The sequence below is a fragment of the Peromyscus californicus genome, unplaced genomic scaffold (genome assembly GCF_007827085.1).
Source record: "Peromyscus californicus insignis strain IS unplaced genomic scaffold, ASM782708v3 Scaffold_8__1_contigs__length_139910024, whole genome shotgun sequence".
NCBI classification, from domain to species: Eukaryota; Metazoa; Chordata; class Mammalia; order Rodentia; family Cricetidae; genus Peromyscus; species Peromyscus californicus.
The window spans coordinates 95,065,967-95,089,746 of record NW_026294606.1 but is presented as its reverse complement, the minus strand read 5'-3'; the positions used below and the strand labels follow the sequence as shown (position 1 = coordinate 95,089,746).

The 23,780-nt window shown below is 43.7% G+C and overlaps 1 long non-coding RNA gene across 1 annotated transcript; it reads left to right on the top strand.

The window, feature by feature from the left end:
- The first annotated feature begins 5,660 nt into the window (after positions 1–5,660).
- LOC128104081 (uncharacterized) lies at positions 5,661–21,504 on the top strand. The gene is made up of 3 exons (XR_008215863.1): positions 5,661–6,757; positions 14,665–14,751; positions 19,848–21,504. It is a non-coding gene; the product is annotated as an uncharacterized LOC128104081 (long non-coding RNA).
- The last annotated feature ends 2,276 nt before the right edge of the window (positions 21,505–23,780 follow it).

Sequence of the window (23,780 nt, the reverse complement as noted above, 5' to 3'; positions counted from 1 at the left end):
ATATTCAAAACCATGCAATCTTATCCAAAGTTTCATCTATCAACACTGCAGGCCTCATCTCTTGCAGCTGTGTGTCAGAATGCGTGGGGGAGATTACTCAGCTGATATGAGGTGCCTGGGAGGGGCCGAAGTCTCAGGGGTCCACAGAGAGCCTCCTGAAAAGGAGGATCAGGGTTTTCCGGGTGGGTCCAGCGAGCCTTTTAGCCACAGGTGAGAGATGCAATGAGGGAGGGATGAGCTCGGGTGGGTTAGAGGCAGGAACCTTGGGATGGGCTCCTTCTGCATTGCACTTCACCAGCTACCTGCCTTTGAGCCTAAGTGTTAACCAGCTACTGAGATGACAGATTATGTTAAAGACTGAGTGATGGGGAGGGAGTTGGAGATCTTGTCTCTATCACCTTCAGCAAGGCAAAACCTCAGGCCTGCAAGCTGCTTCTGGGGAGGCTAAGGAGGGGACAGGGTTAAGGGGAAATGGCAGCTTTTGCAAAAGTCCAGGACACAGCTTTAAATTAGTGCTCTGAATGTTTGTACTTTTCCTAACCCTCCCCTCTCCTTCACCTTTCTCCCACTCCTCTCTTTCTCCTTCCCTTTTCTTTCTGGGAAAGAGTACATGGTTGCCTAGAGGAAGCCTTGAGAGCATCCCTAGGGCTGGAAGTGACTGGTTTTGGCTGCTTCTTGGGGGATGACTTTGAGCTTGGACCACTTTATATAGTGTGTGAATGGGTGGTGGTTTAGGATAGTATTGTACATCTCTCTTAGTTATGTTGTAAAATTATTTCAGCAAACAACTTAGTTTGATAATTCACCAAGGTGAATATTCATCTACCTACCCATTCATTTATTATTCAAGCAGCCACTCATCCGTCTGTCCATCTGTCCATCCATCCATCCATCCATCCATCCACCTTTGGTAAACAATACCTTACGAGCACAGGAATAGGGCATGGCTGTTGTCTTTGTTTTGAGCATGGAGAAATGGAGACAAAGAGTTTTAAAATTTGGATCAAGGTGGCTTGATTAATAAGGGACAAGGCTGAGAATGGCTCACCTGGCCTCTGATTCATTCCATCCAACCCATCAACAACCATTTATTGACAGACTGCCTTGTACTAGGTAGCAACTCTGGGTACAACAGGAAATTAATGTTGTCTCAGATTTGTCCTAGCCATAAAGGAGAGCTAAATGCCACAGCTGGCTGTGAATTGCTTGTCCTGACGAGGTATCACCCAGACGCAAAGACATTTGTAAGCTGGTACAAAATCCACCAGCTGAAGTACCCAGTGCAAAACTGACATTGTAAGGGGATACTGGGGGTCCTGGACCTCATCGTCCAGCTCCCACAGGAACACTGGTGAAAGTCTACCTTTTGAAGTCAGATAAGCAGACTGTAAATCACATCTTACAGTCACTGCTTTGCAAGGAAACTCTGGGAAGGTGAAATCAGCATGAGGTCTGCTCCTCAGCAGATGAGCTCAGCATAGCTCCAAGGGGACCTTCGGATCATGCTCCTCAGAGCTAAGACTTTATATGTGACTTGGCTTATGCCTAACAAGGATAAGGACATGGACCAAAGAGAGTACAAGTTTCTAAAAAGCTTCACTATGTAGTGGAAGGCATTCTGGGTCGAGGAAGCTGTACAGTGGTGTATGAGTGATAATGACAGTGGAGTGACAGATCAAGGTGGCCTCTACTGCTGCAGCACCAATAAAGCATAAATGAAATTGATGAGCAGGGGACAGTGGACACAGGAAATCTCTGCACAGTCAGGATGAAGCCTCACTGTGAAAAGTTTCAGAGGTCAGCTAGACTTTGGAATCCAGGAAAGGCATGGGAGCATTTGGGCAAGGCAAACATATTCAGGTGGGTACTTCAAGAAACATGCTTGGCAGTAGGTAATCAACTTGGAGGTGGAAGCGCTAGTTAATTGGTTATTGAAATAGCTTAGTCAAAAAACTTATCCTAAGCAGCCCAAGGACTAGAGTGTAACTGATCAAAAGAGCCAGTGCCATGCTGTTTTGATTATTATGGGTCTGTAGTATAATTTGAAAGCAGGTAGCATGATAATCTCCCAAAGTATTATTTTTGTTAAAAATCACTTTGGCCTATTCATTATTTATTCCTTTTTCCCCTTCCTTTTCTTTTCACTTCCTTCCTTCCTTCCTTCCTTTCTTTTTGTGCCACCATGCCATCTAAGTTTTGAGACTTTTTTTTTCTGGCTGTGAAGAATGGTCCTGAAATTTGAGTTAGGACTATATTGACTCTACAGATTATTTTTGTTAGAAGGGTCATTTTATAAGATCAGTTCTTCTGATCCAGGAGTATGGGAGGTCTTTCCATCTTCTAGTGTCTTCTTCAGTTTCTTTAAGTTCTCACTGTTAGAGGAAAAGGGAGTGCAGAACACATTTAACTGATTGGCTGAAGGACAGCTCAGTGTAGCTCTCAGGTTAGTAGCCTAGAAACGTGTATAGGTAGTTGGATAAACCAGGATAAACAGTCAATACAATGTTCCTTACACATATTGTATAATCTACTTTTCCTTTTGAGACTAAATAATTGGCATAAATACTGAAAGGGGGAGGGGCTTTTGGTTTTGGCTCACAGTTTGAGAGGACATAATCAATCAATTAATGCGGGGGGCGGGGAAAGCAGGGCAGTGGGAGCGATAGGTGGCTGGTTACATTGTAGACTGTGATTAGCAAGCAAGCAGTGGGTCCAGACAGGAACCAGGCTAGGCTACAACCCACAAGAGCCAGTCCCTGTGACCAACGTCCTCCATCTGGGTCCCAATTTTTAAGGGATCCTCAGCCTTCCAAAGCAGCAACAGTGGCCAGGAATGGAGTGTTCAAACACATGACCTTATGGAGGACATTTTGCATTTAAACCATTATGCAACTAAGTATTCAAACATTGAGATGGTCAGAGGGCTCTGAGAAGATGACTTCAGGCTGCCTTTTCTGCAGACACCTGAACTCAGGTAGTCTCCTGATCACAGGAGTCAGCCAGTTTCTGAGAGGTTCTGAAGTCTACTGCCACCTCAGACACCATGCTCTGTGAAGGGCTTATGAGGTTTCCATGGAGATTGTGGTTCTCCCTTCAGTCCATATGTGGCTTGACATTTTCATCAGTGTCTTCTTAGGACTTCATGTCCTAAGTTTTGATAGCGCCTAAGTGTAAAACTTCATGTCCTAATCTTTGATAGTGCCTGAGTGTAGCTCTTGGGAAAAGAAGTGGGAGCCTTGATTGGGAATGGTGACTATAGATGCTGGGACTGTGGGATCTGAATGGCCTCTGTTCACCAAGAGTAACAAGTTGAGTAAGTGTTTGCTGCCACCCAGGAGGGAAAGAAATAGGAGTTTAATTCTATCAGACCAAAAGTCCACTTTCCCCTTTAGGTTTTCAAGCATGTGTGACCTGAGAAAGGCCTGTAGTCTAGAAAAACATGTTGAAAAATAAATACATATAATTTATTTATTTGTCTGGTTTGCCATTTCCCAATCATTCTTCCCCATGGAAAGACACAGTTATGGTCTTTGGGGTGTAGTATAACATGTAAAGTGTTTGGCCAAATACCCTCAAATTTATATAGAAAGTATCAAGTTTATCTGAGTACATAAACAATGATAGCCACTTGGGCAGAGTCATGCCGTCTTTGCCAAGATCCAGGCTGCCTGCTACAGGCTGCGTAACCGCAGAAGACTGTTTCTTTGGGGGGCAGAGGCGAATGGACTTTCAATGTTATTTCTCACTGCAAATGTGCAGGCCTTCAATTACCAAGGATCACCCAGTTTCTTGGCCTACGTTCAGAACTTTTGGAGACCTCAAGCCCTCAATTCCAGGCTCTTAGGCTCATCAACTGACTATTCAGCTACAATGTATATTCCGGGACTTGTGGTTGACTTTAATATGGGTTTTATCTCTCAGAAAACTGATCTGAGAACGAGTCTGAGTCTTTATGTAGAAGAATATTCTGGCATGTGGTGGGTGTGAGGGATGAGTGGGCCTAATTAAAGGAATATTTGGCAGATTAACCTTTGTGCATGAGAATATGTGGGATTGTTTGGGTGTAGATAGGAAAAGAGAAAAGACCATAAAGCCAGAGAAGGAGACTAGAGAAAGGAAGGATGGACCAAGGATAACAATGGCTTTACACTAAGGTGATCATTGGGATAAGCTCCTTTTACTTTTTTTTCTTTTTTCTTTTTCTTTTATTTTTATTTTTTTATTTATTTTTTTTTTTGTTTTTCAAGACAGGGTTTCTCTGTGTAGCTTTGCACCTTTCCTGGAACTCACTTGGTAGTCCAGGCTGGCCTCGAACTCACAGAGATCCGCCTGGCTCTGCCTCCCAAGTGCTGGGATTAAAGGCGTGCGCCACCATCACCCGGCTCCTTTTACTTTTTATCTCTTTCCCTCTCTGTGCATGTTTTCACATGAGTGTGTGTTTGTGAAGTCCAGAGGTTAATGTTGGGTGTCATCCTCAGGACACTATGTCTCCTTGGCCTCTTGAAGCTCACTAATTAGGCTAGACTGTTGGCCAATGAACCTTAAGGTTCCTCTTGTCTCTGCCTCCTCAGAGATGGGATTACAAGCATACTCTATCAGTCCTGATATTTTACAGGGATTCTGGGAATTGAACTCAGGTCTTTATGCTTGCAAAGCAAGCACTTTACCAACCAAGCCATCTCACCTGCCCCAGAACTGATCCATCTTTATTCTGCTCCAGGACTTTGCATCCAGCACCATTCAAGGTTCTGAAGTACTGCAGTGATTCAGGTCAGCTAAAGTTCTCAACTACGTGCATGGACTCCTTCCTGTAGGGACATTTATCAATAAATATCTGATTAAATAATCTCATCCAATCTGCTCAAAGCTGCTTTTCTTCTCACCCATGCTTGATTACTCCTACCCCAGGAGCAATACCTCTGAGTAGTCCCACCAGAAGAAGGGCAGCTCGGGATGTGAAGGCTTCTAGTTTCCCAGAGAATATTCCATTCCATTTTAAAGCTAATTTTCTAACATTGTCTTATATCAGTGGCTCCCAGCTGAAGGTGTTCTGGCAGTCTTGGAAGTACTTTCGTGTGTTATAATTGGAGGATACTACTAGAATTCATAAGAGTCCAGGAATAGTTGTGATCATCTAACAAGCTCAGGACAGAATAGCTACCCAAGTGTCATCAACGCTAGCAACTCTGGCTCATAGGTTCATTTCTGTCTCCTCCACAGTGAGAAGACAATGGCTTCTTTACTCTTCTTCCTGGGATATTGATATCCTACAGATGCTTAATACATATCTGTGGGTTAAGAGTGTTCACACCAATGTCCAATACATGGGAAACAGAACAAAGTTTTCAGAAAATAAATATGTGATCAGCTCTGGACTTAGGAACTGGGTCATCTTGTTGAGTCATCTTACTTTTCTGCAACTGCCACCCACCCCAACAAAGAATGAGCCCAGTGTCAACAGTGTCCTGACTGAGTGATCCTGACTAAGACAGAGTTGGAGACTAAGAGGGGGCACCCATAAGGGGTGTGTGTGTGTGTGTGTGTGTGTGTGTGTGTGTGTGTGTGTGTGTGTGTGTGTTTGTGCATGAGATTGCTCAGGAAGCAATGCCCCTTCAAGATAATACTTTACCATCATTCTGTCACTTTCCAGGGGGAAAACTATACCTCCTCTACTTCAAACAGTGCCTCTGGGGCTAATTTCGTCTACTGTGGGGGCTGCTAGCAACCACTTTCAGCAGACTGGCTTACAGAACCATGTGGTGGGGAGCCAACATCCTTGGAAACTTCCTGTTCACCTTGGTAATGTGTGTCCCCCAGAAAACTCTTGACTACCCAATGCCTTCCTGTGGAAGACTGTTTGCTGACAACATGTTCCCAAGGACATTCTAGATCAGTCTGAAATTTACACTGTCTGTTCTGACTCAGATCCCACTACCCTACGAATTCCCTCCAAGCAGGACGGCCAGCAGCTTATACCTGAGAGTGTTGACTGCCACCCCTGTCCCGAGACAAGGGGCGTTGGCTAGAAAACCAGAAATGAAATATCTGGGAAATCAGACATTGTGCGAAAAACAACAGGTTTTTAGAATGTTTGATTTCCTATTCAACTGTGCACAGCTGCCATGCAGAAAATAGGATGGGTGCCAAGCTCGGGAACTGATGGAGAGGGTCGGAGAGAGCGCAGACAAAGGATTGACAGTGCTGGTTGCACGCAGAACATGTTAACTTGACTTTCAAAACTCAGCCGCTCCGGCCGGTCACCGACGGTTGCAGAGACGCCATGGGCTGGCAGCTCCATTTGTCTGTTGAACTGCTGCCTCTCTCTGCTGTTGACTTCTTTGTCTTCATTAAAGAGATTTAAGAGACTTCGCCGCCTCCAAGTGCAAGACCGTACTCTGCTCTAACAACCATTGCTTGCTTTCTTTCCTATTTTCTCCATTAGGTAACCAAGTGCCCACAGGTTGACTTCAGTTTTTTTTTCCTTTTTCTTTTTTTTTTCTTTTTTTTTCCTTTTTCTTTTAATTGAGGTAAAATTCACATAATACAGAACTGGCATTTTAAGGTGTACAGTTCAGTGCTATTTGGGACATTTGTAGTGTGAAGACATAACCCTGATCTACTTCTAAGACACTTTCATGAATACCCACAGCTACTAGGCGATCTGTTTGCATTCCATCACTCTCCTGGAAATGACTATTTTTTCCCTCTGCTTGGATTTACCTGTTTTGAGCATTTCCTAGAAATGAGATCCTACAAGGTATGAATTTTTGTGTTTTCCTTCTTTAACTTAGCTTAGCGATTTCAGAGCCAAGCATGTTGTAGCATATGCTGGTTATTCTTTTATTGACCAAATACTGTTTCATAGGATGGATATACCACATTTTGTTGGTCTCTTTGTAAGTTGGTGGCTGTTTGGACTCTCCTTACCTTTGGAATACCACAGTAATGCTGTTGCAACTGTTTCCATACGAGTGTTTGTTTGAAGTCCTGTTTCCATTTCTTAGGAGTGTATATCTAGAAATAGAATTGCTAGCTCATGTGGTAATGCTATGTTTAACTTTTTGAGCAATTGTGAATATTTTAAGGATACTATTTTGCAACCAGCCTTGGTGTCCAATCAGCAAACATATTCTCCACCCAACAGTTAAACCAGGGGTCATTTCTAGAGACAGTGCTAGCTCTCTGTACGGGAATTAGGAAGATAAAGAGGTGAGAGGCCCTAGGAGGCCCCGTTCCCCTGTCATGGGAATAGTTAGTTAGACACACTGGAAAGCATTAGGTTTGCAGTTCCATGAAAACATTTCATGGAGCAGACATTATTTCCTGTGTGTGTGTGTGTGTGTGTGTGTGTGTGTGTGTGTGTGTGTGTGTGCGTGTGTGTGTATCCAAGCATGCACTCCTTATGTACCTTACTCTCATGAGACAGTTTTTCTTTCACTGAACCTAAAGCTCACTATTTGGGCTGGGCTGCCTGGTAGTGAGCTCCCACAGCCTAGCTGTTTTCTCCCTTCAATGCTGACATCATAGGCATTCACAGCCATGCCCAGCTTTTTTTTTTTAATTGAAAAATAGATTTTTTTTTAATGCAACATATTCTCGTTATGGTTTCCCCTCCCCCTACTCCTCCCAATTTCTCCTTACCTCTCCTCCCATCCAGATTGGCACCATTTTTGTCTCCCTTTAGAAAACAAACAGGTGGGCTGGAGAGATGGCTCAGAGGTTAAGAGCACTGACTGCTCTTCCAAAGGTCCTGAGTTCAATTCCCAGCACCCACACGTGAATCACAACCATTCATAACGGGATCTGATGCTCTTTTCTGTCATGCAGGCATACATGCAAACAGAGCACTCATCTACATAAAATACATGAATAAACAAATCTTTAAAAAAACAGTTATCCAAGGAATAATAATAATAAAATAAAACACAATAAGATAAAACAAAAACAGATAAATGTGAATGGGACAAAACATACAGAGGATGAAGAGCCAAAGAAAAAGCATAAGAAACACATAGAGATGCATAGACACACACGTTTACACATACAGGAATCCCACAAAAACACAAAAATGGAAGCCATAAAATATATGCAAAAGACCTGTGAGGTTTAAGAAAAAAGAAGAAAAGAATGCCCTGGGTCAACTTTATGAGACAAAGAACCTCCAAAGATGTTGTAGAGTTCATTGCTACTGGCCATCTACTGCGGGGCATGGGGCCTAGCCTTAAGAGTAGTTTGTTTCCCTTGGAGAAAACCAGTTTTTCACGCGTCCACTTCTCCTTTTGGTTTTGGGACCCATCTGGTGCAGACCTATGCAGGCCCTGTCCATGCTGTCACATCTCTGAATGTATGTGTGTGTGAGTTGTGTTGTGTTTAGAAGGCCTTGTTTCCTTGGTAGCTTCCACCCCCTCAGGCTCTTACAATCTTTCCACCCTGCTTTTCTGCAGAGTTCTCTGAGCCCTGAGGGGAGGGAGTTGATAGAGACATCCCACTTAGGGTTGACTGTTTCAAGAACTTTTGTTGTCTGCGTGGTTTCCATCTGTGAGTCTCTGTATTTGTTTTCATGTGCTATAGGAGAAAAACTTCTCAGGCACCAGTCTATGAGTAAAGCAGAATGTTGTTACGAGTCATTTTATTGCTATATTCCTTTAGCGGGAACAGCAGTATTTGGTTTTTGCCTAGGTCTCTGGCTTATCTAGTCTCAGGTTCTTGAACATCCAAACAGCATCAAATATAGGTTCTATTTTGTGGAGCAAGCCTTAAAACAAACCAGATATTTATTGGTTGGTTACAAACACTAGCTCTGTGTTACTACTATACCAGCATATCTTGCAGGCCGGTTTCCACTGCAGATTGAAGGTTTGTACCTGGGTTAGTGGGTACTTTCTCCTTTGGTACCCGGCAAAGTTCCTTCCAGTGCCATGTGCACTATCGGTAGGGGTGAAGGCTCCTGTATAGGCAGCAGATGGACTTCTCCATGTTCAGTGAGTTGTGTAGGTATTGTCCAGCAATAGGGCCTTACTGTCAGTTTGTGGAGAGCAAAAATACCCTCGATAATAGCTTAGGTTTATTTGGGGGTTCCCAAGGAACCCCTTTGACCAACAACTCAATTAGGTATAACCCTTCATTCAATGTATATGATGTTTCTACTGTTCTAGGCTTCCATATGATCCATCATGTGGCCCTAAGTTTAGCTGTCCCTTCCTGTATTCCTTCCCTTGCCCCTTCTCTCCTCTCCCTCCCCGTTTGATCCTCCAATTCTAGTCTCCCCAGGCCCTGTCCATCCTTACCTATCTGTTCTATTTCTCCTTCCTGGGGAGCTTTATTCCCCCTTCCCCCACCCTGCCAGTCCCTTACTCCATACCTAAGCTCTGTGAATATATGGATTGTAGCTTACTTACAAATGACTTGACATCCAACTTTTCTTAAAAAAAAAAAAAAAAAAACCAACCAACCAACCAAACAAACAAACAAAAAAACAGGTTCTGGGGGTATGAATAGTGGTCCTCAGGTTCACACAGCAAGTCCTTCTATCTACTTGAGCTAGCTCTGCGGTCTTTCTCCTTACTTATTTGTTTATTTATATTTATGTATTTTTAAGCAGGAATTCAGAGAGATTAAGTCAACTCTCCAAGAACCCAAAGTTAAGAAAAACAGACTGTTCTAGGTCCAAAGACCCCCGTGGTTTCAACATGCGTGTTTGAAGCCATGTCACCAATTTCAAAGGTTATCTGTTACTCACGAAAGAAAAACCTTTCAGAAAAAAACAGCCCAAGTTCAAGGAGAAAATAGCCCTTTCCTTCTGTGGGATGTGTATCAAACCCCAAGAGTTCTGTAGGCAGGATGAAGTTTCTTTCCTTCAGCCCAGGGAACATGGAAAGCAGAATCCTACATTTTGCTGAAAGATTCCCACAGGAACCTGATTTATGGGGCTGGAACTCTCTTCTTCCAGTGACATCCTTACCCTGGTCCCTTCTCCTTGTTTGAAGTTCCCTCTAGAGCAGAAGTAGGGAGCTTTGCCTTTTCCTTAAAAGAGATAATCTATTTTCAGAGAAGCAGAGGAGGGGAGGTCGCCTGTCTCCTTTTCAGGATGCCCCTTGCCCAGGTTCTTATAACACATGACAATTGTCCCAAGAGTTCTGAGTCCAGTGGCAATGATGCTTCTATGCCTGCGAGGAGCTTGGTGTTCTGAGAGGTTAAGCAGAGGACATGGGATTTCCCAGCCAATAGCTGGAAGGGTCAAGATGCAGAGGGAGAACTTTCTAGTGTATTTAATAGACGTGTTCTGCCAAGCAAATCACTGGTCCATGACTGCTTATTATTGGCTGTTCCTGTACCTTGACCTTAGCCATTTCCTTCATGGGCTCATTTCATCTTTGTAGACTTTTGGTTTATGGAAAAGGAGCTTGAGATGCAATCAGGTCATGTAACTTATCCAAAGGAAACAGCTTTCTGTAGACACTGTAAGGAGCTCCCAATTCTGAAGCCCCATTGATTACAAAGAACATTTACTTGGTTACTTGGTTCAGTATGGCAGTGAGTTCATCTGTCCTCAGACCTGGGCCAGGAGGAATGGCTGTCAAGGAATCTGCATGATTGCAGCATATATTTCTGACTCTAGTCAACCATATTTTCATGGCAACAGGAGATTATCTCATTAGAATGGAGGGCTGGGAGCAAGATGACTTTCTGGGTTGCTTGTGGTTAGTGATTTTTCCCTACGATGAATTAGAAAGCAATCTTTGATGGGTTGGCAGATTGTTTCAACAAGGACTGAGGTGTAATATTTTGTTTCAGAACATGTGGAAAGCAGGGTTTACTTCCAAATATGAGTGTTTGCTAGGCCCCCAATATACGTATAAATATACGTATAAATAAGTACAGGTTCCTTGTTTACATGGGTTTGTGGGAGTATTTGTGAACATGTGTTCATAACATTGTACAGAAAGGGTGGGCTGGCTTGGGGAAAGGGCAGGGAACTGTGATGGATTCTTATAGTTTTCACTGTTTAAGAAGCTCCTTCAGGCTCTTTTGAAGACAAAGAGAGCTTCTGTGGGTCCACAAGACCCTTCCGTATAGTCGATCTTCTGGACTCCCTGGATCCATTTGCAAATTCTGATTGAAGTGATTTGAGGTCTCGTCCAGGAACATGCACTTTAACAAGTTCCTCAGGTGATTCTGTTGTTGATGATATATGGACAATACCTCAAGAATCTCTTGTTTAGAAATCATCCAGAGATTGATTGACATGTATCAAACTTGAGCATCTATTTTCAATAAAACACTTCAACATTATCAGTTAGGAGGGCACTGCCCAGATCCTGAAATAGCAACCTGAAATTTCAAAGCTGTTCTTTGTTTGCTGAGCAGTGCTCAACATATCCTTAAACCATCTACCCAGTTTGAGATAAGCCCTCCCCTTTCAGTAAGGAGACAAACACATGGTCCAATCACATGTCCCCCCTTTTTTTGTGGAAACCAGCTAAATAGCAAGGGATAGAAAGTGAGTTTTACAGAGTACCCTCATGAAGCCCTCTTTCCCCAACGTCCATAGGAGTCATGAAGCCAACCAATCTTTTCAAATTCTGTCTTGCCAAATGCCTAATTCTGGTTTCATACTGCACTGGAATGTAGCCTACCTCCCCCAAAAAAGGTGTGTGTAGGAGGGGGTGGGATGGGAGCCTTACTTGACAGTGTTACAAGGAGACAAGCTGGAAGCAAACATTTGACACTCCAGCCCTGGAATGCTGTAAAAATTTAATTAGGTGGATCCATTAGTCATGCCCACATGGAGGTTTCATACAGGGCTTACAAAAATGCAGGCTGCTGAAGGAGCCTTTCAGACCTTCCTGTAAATGCCATTTCCCTCGTTATTGGGAAATGTGCTCTCCCTGGAACTTTGGAGGCAGACTTTGTATTTACAAAACAGGGTTACGATGAGATTAACTTCCTTCACTGGAAGGGGCTGCTGGGTCCAAATGGGAGCCCTCCTTTAATAAGGGAGTTTGCCCAGCCTGACTGCTTCTGATTCAGCGGGCTAAGAGGTGATGCTGGGGGCCTTGCCTTTGATCATTTCCTGACTCCACTTTTCAGGTTTCAGGTGGCAGAAATGAGGTCATGTGGGGGACTGCCTTGAGATGAGCCTGAGTCTGTACTTTATTTTAGCTAAAGGGCCAAGAGGCAACAAGTCTGGTTCTGTTTCCAAGTTGAAAAGAGACAAGCAGATTCTCACTCTCAAAACCGGAGTATGGAGAGTCACTTGAACTTAGAAAGCGGACTTTTGTATGGTTTAGGACCTTCAATACACACAGCTTGACCCGTAAGCCGACATTTTGGGCTTGGGACACTCTTGTTTTGAGTCTGCTTATCCAATGTTAGAAGGTGGAGGGGAGCGATTGTTAATATAACTAATCACATGGCAGTATTTGAAATCCACATTCCAGGAGCTCCAGCCCCATGGGGTGCTGCGCACGCAGCTGACTGCAAATGACTTCAATGCAATATTGTTATTTAGGGGCCCAAGTCCTTTGCAGATGGGCTGGGGATGTGTCTTCATCTTCGCCTACTTGTTTATTTCATGTTATTATTTAAAAAAAAACATGTATTTTTTCATAATCTGGATTGAGATGCAGATTTTAATAAGTCAATGTCCCTGCACTAGAGGAAGCCAGTGTCTCACAGGGAAGAGGGATTTCTAAACAAATTATTGCAGTGCAGTTGGATACTAGCTATAGTGTTTGTGAGTGAATAGGCAACACTAAGTGACTTAGGCACATTAGTATACACACACACACACACACACACACACACACACACACACACACACACAGTGGTAGTTTGAGTGGTAGCCTCAGGTATTAGGCACTTGGTCCCCAGTTGGTGGTACTATTTAAGAAGGCTTAGGCTGTGTGGCCTTCTTGGAAGAAATGTGTCACTGGAGATGGCACTGACAGTTTAAAGATTTTTGCCACTAGTTTAATCTCTGTATCCAGTTTGTGGTTCAAGATGTGAGCCCTCAGCATCCTGTTACAGCTGATGTGACTGCTGTTTACTGCCATGCCTCCCTGCCGTGATGGACTCTTATTCCACAGGTCTAAATAATCCCTTCTATCTATAAATTGCCCTGATCATGGTGTTTAATCACAGCAACAGAAATGTAACACACACACACACACACACACACACACACACACACACACACATACACACATACATTTTTTTAAAAGTAACTTTGGGTATTTGAGATGGCTCAGTGGTTAAAAGCACTTGCCTCTCAAGCCCAATGACCTGAGTTCCATACATTTATCCCACAAAAAGGTAGAAGAAGGGACTAAACTCCTTAGAGTTGTCCTTTGTCTTCTGCATGTGTACACAGTCACATAATCACCCTGCATATATAACAATAATAAACACAATAAAATAAAAAATGTAAAGCTAAAGATATAATCTAACAATGCATTAGCTTTTAATTTCTTTATACCTGAAGGAATGGAGAGCCACACAGATATATACACACACACATATGGAGAGGGAGAGCGAGTGTGTGTATTTTCCAGTAGGCTTTCATTGGTTGGGATAAATTAACAACAACATAATCAAGATTTTACCGTATTTTCTGAACCTTAGAAACTTATGAAAGACTATGATTCACATACCTCCACATACAATATTAACATACGTGTACATACAGGGTTAACACACCCATACATACAATATTATTAACATACCTATACATGCAATATTAATGTACCTGTACATATAATATTATTAACATACCTGTACATTCAATATTAACATGCCTGTACTCACAACATTAATATATCCAACTGAAACAGGTTCTCACTGAAATGTTTGTCAGAAACAGCAAGCCAAACACCTTCCCTTTTCCCCAGAATGTTTTCAAAGTCTCAAGTTCCCACTGTTAGCTGTTGGATGGACCCCATGTGGACATTAGACACATTGAAAGACAGGAGATAGTGCATCCAAAATGACAGAGTTGACGTTTGAAACTAGGATTGTCTAACTCCACTAAGTCATAGCATCCACCAGCCTCACCTCATCAGGGGAACTTGACGTGGTACAACACAGTAATACGTGTTGATATCTAAGTCAATTAGGTTTGGGGGCTCTTGAGGGGTGAGCAGAAGCCCACAAATTAGGCAAGGAACCTTGATGCATGTGTGCACGTGTGTGTGCATGTGCCTATGTCAGCCTGTGTGCATTCGTGCATGTGTGTGTGTATGTGTGTGTGTGTGTGTGTGTGTGTGTGTGTGTGTGTGTGTATGGTTGGCAGAAAACAGCCTCAGGTGTTTTTCTTTAGACACTCTCTACTTTGTTTTGAGACAGTATCTCTCACTGGCTGGGAACTCATCAACTAGGCTAGGCTGGTAGGCCAGGGAGCCTCAGGGATCCCCCTGTCTCTGCCTCTCCAGTGTTGGGATTGCGAGTGCACAGAATCGTACCTGGGTTTTTTAATGAGTTCTGGAAATCAAACTCATGTCTTCATAATTGTATGGCAAGTGCTTTACTGACTAAATTTTCTCACTAGCCCCAAGACAAGGCTTCTTAAGCACACTGCTCAGAAGCAAAGCAAGGCTCTTATTACAGCCTTAACACTCGTGTTTAAGCTCGACTGACCTCCACAAACACCACCTTCACCTTTTACAGAGGCATTTGCCCTAATCCTGGACACAATGATCTGCTGGCTTCAACTCCGATACCCACCTCAGAGATGCAGCACTTCCCATGATACAGGTGTGTACTGGGAAAGCTATTCTTGAGGTGTGCACAGGTTTAGGACTGACCTTGTTGTTCTGGCTCCCAGGCTGACTCAGCTCAGACTAAATGCACATCATTCAGCACGTGGGCTCTGTGACAAGCATACCCTGCTGATCCCAAACAATGAGCCTTGGCTCTAGCATGTATGGAATTCTTGGAAAAGATGAGTTTGTCTTGGGGGATTTCTCACTCCAAGGATGGCTTAAGACTAATGCTTGGAGGAGCCATATTTCTATATCAGGGGGACACAAGAAAAGCATTAAGGCAACTCTGAGGTAAGTAAATCTGGAGCCACTGGAACAGACCCTGGGGACATGATTACAATTAAATTATCCAGCTACACTAGAGGCCAGTATCATCACTGGTTTTCCCAAAATGTGAGCCAGTCAGTCACTTGGGGGATGTTCTTAGGCTAAGTTGAGTTGAATTGAATCCTGAGACCTGGTGGCACTTCTGTTTGGGATGCCTCAGGTTGCCTCTACATACCTTAAAGGCTGCTATGAAATTCTCTAGATGTATATGAAATTTACAATGCATTAATTTTAATTTAAGAGAGGAATAATTGATTGAGATATGGATGTTCTTAAATTGTAAAGATGGTGACAGGTTGACGAAAACTAAGAATCATTCACTTCCTGATGATGGATGGTGCTGGTGCTTAGCTGACCAACACAAGAACTACAAGTCACACTGTTATGTGACCCATACAGATAGATTTGGTTTGTATGCAAAACTTTAACCCAGTTTACAGCCCTGAGCCAAAAAAACAATCATTCTCTTGTTTATACTTTTCCTACTGATCGCATCATAAAGGGATCCATTTTAGATATATTAGGTAAATCATATTTATTCAAATTGGTACCTTTTGTTTTTTGCTTTTTATAGTATGATTGCTGGCCTATTCTAAATTACATACATAGATTACACCAGAGCTATACTGCTGGATCTGCAATGGGTATAAGACTTTACCCTGTCTAATCACAACCTACATCCTTGACACTCCCTCCAAGGTAGAACCTTCCATTTGGAGGGAAGCTCCTGAAGGCTCAGTATGTTCTAAGGGAGGTGAAGCAGTCCATCCTCATAGGGAAGCTTGCTAAGTGCAGGAAGTAAGCAACTCAAGGCTTCAGGAAGTTCCTGAAACTGACCAGATTCACTAGGTCCCCCCCCTCAAGGTTTCAGGAAGTTCCTGAAACTGACCAGATTCACTAGGTTCCCCCCCCCCTCTTAAAGCACACGTAAGCAGTAAGAACTGCTGAGAGATACTCTCAGACAAGTTAAGGTGTCTGGAAGAGGCTCAGACAAGCTGAGCTACCTGGAGGAGACAGTCTTCAATCTTTTGAGGTCCTGGAGGCAGTATGGTGCACTTCAGTTTTCCAGCTTCCATGAATTGTCACTTAAGCTGGGGTGGGCTTTTGGTGACATAGTCATCTTTGACTCATTTCTGCCTCTGTAACTAATCCCTGACCTTTATTCCTACAACTAACTCCATTAATCTCTCAGAGTCACCAAGTTGGACTTGAGGGAGAGGGGTGTCCTTACTTTGGTCTGTTGTCTGTTCCCTGACTGGAGTGAGCTCAATTTTGTTTTTATCGCCTTAGGAACAGTGTCACACAATATTTGACTCTATCTTAGATTGTGATTGACAAAGAGGCCAAGGATAGTAACAAGGGTATAATGAATAAAGCAAGACTCCAGAAAGAGTCATTTGACTCTGAACATTGTAACACTTGAGATTGATAAACCACCCTGTTCTCCTGTTTTGGTCTACGTGAGTCTGTCTATCTGTCTGTCTCTGTATCTGTCTCCTCTGTCTCTCTCCCTCTTTCTGTGTGTTTGTGTGTGTTTGTGTGTGTGTGTGTGTGTGTGTGTGTGTGTGTGTGTGTGTGTGTATACTAGGGATTGAACCATAGCATGGGTTTTACACATTCTAGGCAAGTATCACAGCTGACTATTCTCTCAGCTCCAAATTTCTTTTGCTTATCAATTTTAACTCCTACTGACTGCACTGCCCCATGGAGGAGCTGAATCAATCTATTTGTTGAATAAATAAGTGACATCTCCTTCCTGGAGGAAACACAAGATCACATCAAGGTCACCTGCAGGTGCCTGACCTTCTGTCTCAGAAAGTAGTCTCACAGGAAGTAGTTTCACACAGTGGAAGGTCCATGGGCAGGCTTCTAGCTTCTTCACTAGCACACACATAGCCAATTAATACACATGTTTTCCAAAGTGCTTATAAACCACTAAAACATTTTGTGCCTCTCAGTTGGCTGAGTGTTCACCTTTTGCGATCTTATTGCTCTATTAATTTGCCGCATAATATGATTTTTATTAGCTGTGTGAACTTGAGCCATTTAGCCCCTCTCAGCTCAGTTTCTTCAAGACATCTGTGTAGATGCTCCCTGAGCCCCAGGAAGGAGGAGTCAGGTGATGCTTGGAAAGTGCTCCAAGCACTGTGTGGCATGGCCTGTCTTTGTAATTATAATTGCCTTGTTTAATATCTACAACTGTTCCAGGAAGCCAGTAAGTGGTGTAACTTCATAGGATGCACAATCCATGGGAGGCCCAGTTAGGACAGTTTGATGGCTTTGTATGTGCATGAACATGGGGTTCAGCACTGGGAACCTTCCTCAGTCATGCTCCACCTCATTCACTTTTAAAGATTTATTTATTTATGTTTTAAATTTATAAATGTGTGTGTGTTGTGTGTGTGTGTGTGTGTGTGTGTGTGTGTGTTTGTGTGTGTGTGTGTGTGTGTGTGTGTGTGTGTGTGTGTGTGTGTGTGTATGGGTCTATGCATATGGGTACTTGGGAAGACCAGAAGAGGGTGCCAGATCCCCTGGTGCTGGACGTACAGGCAGTTGTAACCCACCTTATGTGGGTGCTGGGAACTGAACTCCAGTCTAACGCAAAAGCAGTGAGTGCTCTTAACCACTGAGCAATCTTATAGTCACCTACTTTATTTTTGGAGACAGAACTTCTCACTGATCCAGTAGTTCCAGATTGGCTAGACTGGCCAGCTGGCAAGCCTCCTGTCTCTGCCTTCCCAGACACATGCTACTGTACCCAGGTTTTACATGGTGCTGGGGTTGATTGAGGTCCCAATGCTTGCAGAGCAAGCATTTTTATCAACTGAGCCATCTCTCCACCCCATGGGTGGTTGGCTTTCTTTTCTTTCTTTCTTTCTTTCTTTCTTTCTTTCTTTCTTTCTTTCTTTCTTTTCTTTCATTCTTTCTTTCTCTCTCTCTTTCTCTCTCTCTCCCTTCCTTCCTCTCTCTTTCTTTCTATAAAATAGGTTGTTGGAGTCCTCAATTGATGTTGAGGAATCTGAAAAAAAATGCATTTTTTACATAGATGAAGTTTTTTTCTAGAAGTTTCTAAACTATTGGAAGGAAGCTGCCCAATCCAGTTAGTGTGAAGCTCCACATATTTTCAGAAAAAAATGAAAGCATTTACAAAATCGGTAAATGCTTTCAGAGATTCCCAAAGGGGTGAGCTGCTGGAGAAGGCCCAGATTCCTGTTTAGATGAATGGTGTTTGAATTCTTGGTGGAAGCTAGCACACCTTCATATGGGATTCTGTACTAGGGTTGGGGCCCAAAAGCTCACATACAGAATCTTGTCCGGGTTGTCTCCCCTGAGCTTTCATATAGAACTGGCCTTGGCTACTTGGGTAGAGCCAAAGGATGGCTACTTTGCTGAAGTTGGGGAGAGGGTGGATGAGTGTTTCTAGAGCCAATGAGTCATTCTGGCTTGGCACAACATCCCCAGGCCCTTGAGGAGAAACAAATGGACTTGGTTGGAAGGGACCATTTTTGTGCATGAATGGCCCCTAGTCAATACTTCCAAGGCAGCCTGTAACCTTGCCCCTGGCTTGACCAGCTTGGCCTGGAGAAACCACAGTGACTGAGGAATGGGGGTGGGTATATGGGGCTTAGGCCTCTGTTATCATCATAGAACAAAAATGCTGCCTGGGCCTCTGTAGAGAGAACCCCTGGGGACACATTTAGTATGCTCAACCCTATCGGAGGGAGAGAGATTTCCTGGGGTCTAGCGGGTGCCCACCTGAGGTGCTAGCTTCAAACACCAGCTTCATCTGTCTCCCCAAGGCCTGATCTAGACCAATAATCAGACTCAACCTTCAAGGCTTGTTTCTTCTCCCCCTTTAGTTGGGTGGTGACCCTGGGTCACTTTCGGAGTGCATTCCAGTGATGTTTATCCATCTTTACCAGGGAGCTTCCTCATGGCGCTCAGCTTGATGATGTCACACTGTAGGAAATAAATTTTTTTGGGGTGGGACAGCTGTCATGAGAGTTTCTTTAAGTAGAATCCTCAAAAAGACGTCTCAGGGAGAAGTGATGGCTGCTGATTATCCCTGGCGTAAGTGTGTGCAGTTGGTGAACAGAGGCAGAACTGTGTATTACTCATGAGAGGGAAGGAAGAGGAATATGGGAGTATATGTAGGGTGGAAGCCTGTCGGATGACTAGAGCCTTGTCATAGACCCCTCCATGTGGCCAAGAACCTTTGAGTAAAACCATTAAACTCCAGTTAATACAGACACATTTTATTTGGAAATTCTTCCAAGAAATGGGTTTAAAAAAATCTTTATGTGTCTGAGTGCATGTAAGTCTCTGCTCCACTTGCGTGCCAAGTTCCCTTGGAGGCTAGAAGAGGGCATCAGATCCACTGGAATTAGAGTGACAGATGGCTATGAGTGCTAAGGATCAAACCTGGGTCTTCTGGAAGAGCATTCGGTACTCTTAACCACCAAGCCATCTCTCTAGTCCAAGAAATGGGGTTTTTAGTACTTTTGATGGAGGTGGAGTGCAGTCACATGCAGGTACTTTGGCAATTTAGGAGCCAAGAGAAATAGGAGGAAATAAGTGTCTGGGATTGACAGTAATTTTCAGATAGCTCTGGGTTCTTGCAAGTTTATGGAATTAGGGTTTGAAGTAATTTTATATAAATCTCCTACGAGTGAAAGCCATGTGTAACATCTGACATACGTTATGAACAGCCCCTCCACTAGCTTGTCCTACTGATCACATTTATTTTTCCTCATCCTGCAGCAAAGACCTGGGTCCTGGGCTTCATCTGCTGAGGCTCCTTGTGAGCAAAGGTATAGACTGGTCTCCAAGGAGGAAGCTGTGCACCTAGGATGAAGCATGCCCTTGTTTATGAGTTCCTTGGAGCAGGACAATGAGCTAAAGCTGCAGAGCAGACACGTGGTGAGTCTTGCACTCATTAACCCAGATGGAGGTCACAGCTCCATGCTGGCAGCTGCTTGGAAACAACAACTTGTCAAAACTTCAGGCTGGAGCGCAGGGTTCCAGCTCATTGGAACCCAATTCCTAGATGAGCCCGGGCAGAAGAGGAAGATGTGCTTGACTAGCCCCAGATAGGCCCAGCAGATGTTGTGCGGGCCTCCTCACTGCTGAGCTCAAGTGCAGCCTGGGCTCATCACCCAAACAGGGCCCCTGGGAGCACACTGATGAGGCTCTCACAGTGCCAGGAGCACCTCCAGCGCATGGCTCTACCCCCTCCCTCTGGGCTGGCCTGGCCTCTTGCCAGTTCCTTTGGAAGGGAGGGGTGGGGACAGGCAGGCAGTCTCACATGGACGACTCTTGCAAAAGACCCAGCTATGCTTCTGTATGATATCGCTTTGTCACAACCTCTGGAGACTCCAGTGGGGCTGGATTGGAGACAAGATGGAAGTTGGGTGTTTAGGGACAACCAAGGTGCTGCTTCTGTGCTACTCTTCCTCAGGGGAGGGAGGGAGAGCTGAGCTGTGCAATGCAAACAGGTCTCAGAGCTGCTCTGCCTACTGTAGCTGAGAGAATTCTCCCAGTCTCCCTCAGGCCAAACAACTGCCTGCCTCAGAACCCAAACACATTCCAGAAAGAAATGAGGAGTTTGCGTGCCTGGTTAGTGTGTGTGTGTGTGTGTGTGTGTGTGTGTGTGTGTGTGTGTGTGTGTGGTTGTGTGTGTATGTACACAAAACTTGGCATAATCTCCTGCCAATGTTCTCTATGAGTTTGTGTGCATGCATACATTTCCTGTGTGTGTAAATAGTGAGAGTGTATGTACACTCTACAATGTTTGAATGTGTATGTCTAGTAAGTGTGTTGGAAAGTCTATACAGTTCAGTGTTCCATATGTAACCATGGACAATGAGTGTAGTGTGTGTTTTCTTTATTCACCTTTATTCTTAGCACTATGGGTGTGTGCTGCATGAATATATGTGTTTGCATACACATGGTAAACATGCATATTGCATATACAGGTTTACAAAGCTTCTCTCTATGTGTATGTGTATGTTGGCCACATGGTTAGTGATGTATTGTTTCTACATGTATGTGTTCAGGCCTCTACCTGTGTACTTGGATTATGAATGTATGTATTTATGACTGTAGGTCCAAAACCTATCTGTCATCCTCATGGTATGTAATCAGTGCACATGTCCCAGGAATATGTAGTTTCTGTGTGTGTCCCAGTTGTGCATCATCTTGTTGAGTGAATGGGGGAGAATCTCAGAATGAACTAATGAGTGTGTCTGTGCTGACCATTTGGGGCATCCTCAGCCCCAGTTCCTGCAGGTCCTTCCCTATAACCATTGTTCCACTTCATCTGACCCCATGAAACTGCTTATAGATCCCAAATGAGCCAGTTTGACTCGTGCCTCTGGATTTTACACATCATTCCCTCTACTAGAATGCCTCTGCCTCATCTTTGTGACACTTTTTGATTACTGAATAAATAAATTTTTCACTTTTGTCTATTGAATGTTTGCAGTATGCAGAGTTCCAGTCTAATATATTTCGTTTGTATCCAATATCGCCTTGTATTGGCTCCTGTCTGACTTCAATTACGAACTCAAACATATCTCCTTCAAAGTAGCTGTAACGCTGAGGGCTCTTATTTTCCTGTCTAAGTTGGTTACAACGAAGACAAAGATGATAACACAGGCCTCTGCTTTTGAGAATTATTATACCCTAGGCCAGTGGTCCTCAACCTTGTTGATGCTGTGACCCTTTAATACAGTTCCTCATGTCGCGGTGACCTCCTAACCACAAAATTATTTCATTGCTATGTCCTAACTGTAACTTTGCTAGTGTTATGAATCCTAATGTAAATATCTGATATGCAACCCCCAAATGAGTCATGACCCACAGGTTGAGAACCACTGGCCTAAACCATATTTGGAGCATATGCTCAGCCTCTGGCAGCTATTAGCTGCGTAACTCTATTTTTAAGAGATGTGGTCACTGTGTCTCACCAAGAGTACCATAAAATGGCAATGTAGCTAGGCAGGAAATCAACCTTGTCTGCCTCTGGAGTTCAGGCATGATATAATTATAGAACCCCTGGACTAGAACTTGATCTTCTGATTGGTGGGTTGAATAAACAGAAAGGTTTATTGAATGTTTGCAGTATGCAGAGTTCAATCTAATATACTTTTATTTGGGTTCATTTCATGAGGTAGGCATTGGTAGTATGTCTATGGGAGTGCACATAGACATATGTGTGTAGTATTCTCTATCTATGCATATTGAAATCCCAAGATGCAAGATTACCTCTGAGAGGTGTTGTCCTTAAGACCTTCAGGAAAGAAACCTTCAGGTTGAGATAAGAATCGCCCTCAAAAGAAAAGCTATTGCAGTAGACAGAATAATGGCCCTAGAGATGTCCACCTCCTATGCTCCAGCACCGAAGTCATGTGGACCATGGGGATTAAGGTCACAGAAGGAATTAAGGTGGCTAATTACCTGACTTTAAGAAGGCTGGATTATCCTGGATTACCTGGGTGTGTCCAGTGTAATCAGGAGAGTGCTTAAAAGTGCAAGGCAGGGCAGAAGAGGAAAGTGACAGTGCTGTAGTATAAGGCCAACTAGCCCCACCCTCACTGACTGTGAAGACAGGATGGATGGGACCAGGAGCCAAAGCATGCAAGAAGTTTCTACAAGCTGAAAGGGCAAGATAATGATGATTTTCTTGAGAGCCTCTGATGAGAACACAGGTTTGCCAACATCTTGAGGTTAACCCAGTGAGACACATGTGGGAACTGGGACCTCCAACATTGAGAGAAAGTGAGTTTGTGTTGGTTTAAGCAGCTAAATTTGAGATGGCTGCTTACAAAAGCAACCAGAAATGGGGACAGGGCCAAAGTCTCAGGTCAGGAGAAACAGGTCTTGCCTTCAATTAGAATCCAGATGGGAACTTGAAGGGATCAAGGTATATAAAGGATAAAGGCTGTTGAATGAGATACATCATGAACAAGTCACCACTGAACATTCACAAGAAGTTCACAGTCATGGCCCAAGCATGTGGAGTAGCTCGTTGACCTTGACTTACATGCATTTTACCAAGCTGTAGACAATTACTTGAGAGAACTACTGGGCTATTATTTCTGCTGCTAATTTGGGGGAAAACCCAAACCAAGTCTATCAGGCACCAATGAAACAGTTTTGATGACAAAGAGATATGTTCTTCATTGTGAGCTCTGCTTTCTGGGTCATCTGAAAACAAGGCCCTTGTGGCAGTGAATACCAAGCCAGTCCTGAGAGGTCACCCTGACTCCAGACAGATCAACTCTTCTTGGACAGTGTGTCGACAAACCCCAGTTAGCAATGGCCAGTTATCAGCAGCAGCATCAATAGCAATAAAATGAATAATTACATATTTCCCACTTAGCTCATTGTTGGGGGCTGAGTGAAAGAGCCACAAATAGGACTACTAACGAAGCTCATGGGGGAGACTGGGCCGAAGCTGAGGGACAGCTAGGGGTGAGTTCCATTACTGCAATTAGCACACTGTGTAAACAGCACTTAAGGGCTCTATCTGGGAGTTTGTGGTAATCCATCTGAAATAGACAACTATTTTATGCAGGGAGGAATGGAAGGGACCTCGTCCAAGTCAATTTAACAGTCTAGTCTGCAAGCAAACCTCTCCCTCCTGGTTCCCGCTCTCCCTGTCTTCCCTGCTTGGCTCACAGCCGTGGTACT